Below are 4,088 nucleotides of genomic sequence, written 5' to 3'. Positions count from 1 at the left end.
CTGCTGTTTTATTTTATACCTCGTAACTTTAATTATCTTTATCTCAAAGATTTTACTAGGGATATGTCACTAGCGCGAAAACTGAGGCGAACAAAAGTGGCTAATTGTCATAATTTCATTGAGTCGCTTATATAAATAATACCTAAATACAGTCGAGTTGTGTGTTCAGGAACTGTAAAAACTGTATACATAAATTCATAATTATACATATCATTAAATTGAACACAAATCTGTGCATGTGTGCTCAGTGGAGTAAATTTTAAATCACTTTTTGCGGTGATCTTGTAGGCACTTAAATAGTAGACGCAGAACCGCGTAGCTCTTATTCCTGTGGGAATACAGGGATGAAATATAGCATATGACACTCGCAAGTATGTCGTGGCTTTTATTGGAGGATCTGTTGAACTACTGAACCGATTTTATTAGGAGTTTCACTGGAAAATAGAGGAGATTGTTGATCAACATCAACATATTGTGACGGGTAGCAGCGATTGTGATTGTACCATAATTTTGTGACAGAGGTCCCAGGGCTTGTGACCTTGAGAGTAAGATCCCTTTAGAATGCATCAACACAATATGTTCTCCATACCCACGATAAACAATAGTTACAACACAAAACATTATCTATAATTAACAACATAAAACGTTATTGCACAAAATCGCGACTGGCAGCGTGACGGTGTACACGCTGCCTCACAAACAACTGAGCTCAAGTCATCAAATACCTACCCTCTTATTTATACCAACACTGACACCTTCCCTCTACAATAATATAAATGATGAATATTAACACCACTTATAATCTACTTTTATAGCTTTAGTCTACTTTTATCCCGGAAAATATATGGTTCCCGAGGATTTTTGAAAAACTGTATTTTACACAAAGGATCGTGTGTCCGCTAGTAAAACTATTAAGATTATTTGTTGTTATTCACCTATATACCTACTCCGGCAAACGACAAAGAACAGATAAAATCTGAGATCGTTTAGCATCGATAAATGCATTTATATATGTTTTTTTAATTTGTTACATTTCTCAAAAGATATCTATATGTATATTGTGTTGTTTGACGACAGTATACATCGATTACTAATTACGATAATACGTAGATAATACAGTAGGTACAAATAGTATAACGCAAGCGCATTTGAGTGCATACGTAAAGTAGTTAAGAGAACTCCTGAATCTTTGCGAGAGATTAGTAGTTACTATTCTGTAACGATGTTTTATTCAAATTCACCTATATGTCTCTCTGTCTAACGCCATACTAAAAAATGAGAAAGATAGATGTTTTATTCAAATTCACCTATATGTCTCTCTGTCTAACGCCATACTAAAAAATGAGAAAGATAGATGGAAGTTCGAAACTCGCACTTGCGAATTAAACAATACCTAGTTATTTATGCCCCTGTTATGTAGGAGGGCCATTGTAAGTGATTTTTGTGCAACGAAGCCAAATTGCATAATAGATAATGGCTAACTACATGCAGTGGCATACAGTACTTTTTCTACGACCATGATAAAGAATTAACAAAAAATATTATGTAACTAGCGGACGCCTGTGACTTCGTCCGCTCTTCGAACTCTTTAATCCAGCCCTTACAGTAGTATCGCTGTAAAAATGGAGTAACTTCTCCCGTTTTCCCAACATTTCCCTTCACTGCTCTGCTTCTATTGACCGTAGCGTGATGAAACGTATACTATAACCTGCCCAGGAGTATGTAGAATAATTGTACCAAGTCTCGTTAAAATCCGTCGAGTAGTTTGTTTCTATAACGAACATACATACCAACAGACAGATAGACAAAAAATGTTACTGATTGCATTTTTGGCATCAGTATCGATCACTAATCACCCCCTGATAGTTATTTTGGAAATATTATATTTCATGTACATAATGGACCTCTTTACAGATTTATTAAAAGTATAGATTGTCATTGGGCATAGCCTCCTCGATTTTGTATCGGCGTGACCGCCTAGATTTCGTCTCATATAAAGAAGCCTGAATTTGAAACCTTTATAGTAGCCAATGCCATTTTTAAAAATCAAAACTGTTATAAGTTGGTGGTGTTACTTACACCACTTTCAATTTACTACCTACTATTTAGATTTAGACATCACGTCATAGGTAGATACACGTTTTCAAATAAAAATTTTCCTTAACATGTTTTTTTACAGACAGGTTAATTATCTTATCTCATATGAGAATTAAGTAAGTAATTAAATCAAAACTAATAGGAAAGTGTCGAACATGTAATTTTTTTAATAAGTTACTCATGTTTTCTCTATAGATATGTAGGCATTTTTCTGCACGTGCAAATTGCGTGTGCGTATCAAAAATGGCCTAGGTAACCAATTAGATAGGTAAGTACCTTTTTTATTTGTAGATATTATGGTATTTTTTTACCATAAGGTTTTTGATGTAGGTACCTACATCATGAGAGCCGTGATAGCCCAGTGGATATGACCTCTGCCTCCAATTCCGGAGGTTGTTGATTCAAATCCGTTTCGGGGCATGCACTTCCAACTTTTCAGTTGTGTGCATTTTAAGAAATTAAATATCACGTGTCTCAATCGGTGAAGGAAAACATTGTGAGGAAACTTGCATACAAAAGAATTTTCTTAATTCTCTGCGTGTGTGAAGTCTGCCAATCCGCATCGAGCCAGCGTGGTGGACTATTGACTCGAGCTCAGCAGTGTGCCGAATATGAGTTGATAAGGACGACCTACATCTATCTACCGACTTCTGGTTAACACCTAATGATAAGTCTTAATAACTTAGTGATAAAGGGACTTATTACTGAGAGGTGGTGCTTCGATCCCTGCCCGCTGGACTGTTGTCGTACTCAATCCACTCCTAATACAGACTTTTCCGACTAATTGGAGGGGAACGGAATTGATCTTAAGAAACAGACAGTAATTTTTTTTTAATGTATACTTCGGTTTTTTGAACAATGTAGAGTCAAAATTTTAGGATGTTCCGGTTTCGGAAAGAAATGTAAGCTTACTCGTAGAGTAGGTTAAGTAGTGGATTTTAAATTTTTCTGTCGAATCGGCGTGACGTCACTTGGATTCCTCGGTTTATTTCTACTCAGTGACTAGAGAGTTAGCCCTTCATAGTGCTTGGCCTATTCACTATTTTGGTCTATAATAATAAATAAAATAAATATAAATTTACACAGGCTTAGTACTTGTTACATGCCTCGGTTGACTTTGTAACAATTACTATCTTTATGTAAATATGTTAAATGACGACTGTTTAATATGCTCCCTGAGGCACGGGTGTAATACCACCAATTTTGCATCAACCCCAGTTATACCTAAATGCCGTCTACAGTCAGGGCTGGACCGTCCATACGGCGATCGGAGCGGTCGCTCCAGGCGCCAAATCCTAGGGGGCGCCGAAATGGTAAAGACAAAATCGAAAAGAAATTTATTTCTTTTCGATCGTCTATATTTAAAAGCGACGAGATGAACGCGACGTGCGTGATTTACTTCTAATAGAGGCGTCTTAACCCAGGACATTATCAACTACAACTGCGTCATAAAGCAGTCAGTTTTTGCAGGAAATCGCAAAAAAAACAATTACCTATTGCCTAATCGACACTTAACATTATGCGTGTTCGCAGTCAAGGATTAAATTGTCATCGTTTAATTAAATTACCAAGGTAGTGTACCTTCTGAATCATTTCTTTACGAAATCAATTTCGTAAGTGAAAATCCAGTGCCATTGACATTGTAGTACCTGGTACCTAGTAGTATTATATCTATTGCTAAATCATAATAAAATGATATATAGATCTACAACAATATAGATAAAGAAATTATCTTTACAAGAAAATGGTTCCTGTAAGTTTTAATAAAGTTCCGTTTACACAGGCTTAGTACTTGTTACTTGCCTCGCGTTTAGAGGTTGATTTTGTAACAATTACTATCTTTATGTAAATGACTAGCGGACGCCCGCGACTATGTGTTAACCCAGACTAGAATCTATTTCCATTCCAAATGTTAGCCAAATCGGTTCAATAGTTGCGGCGTTAAAGAGTAACAATCATCCAAACATCCATACAAACTTTTGCGTTTATAA

The sequence above is a fragment of the Bicyclus anynana genome, chromosome 18 (assembly GCF_947172395.1).
Source record: "Bicyclus anynana chromosome 18, ilBicAnyn1.1, whole genome shotgun sequence".
NCBI classification, from domain to species: Eukaryota; Metazoa; Arthropoda; class Insecta; order Lepidoptera; family Nymphalidae; genus Bicyclus; species Bicyclus anynana.
The sequence above is the reverse complement of the archived record's forward strand: the minus strand, read 5'-3'. Positions refer to the sequence as shown.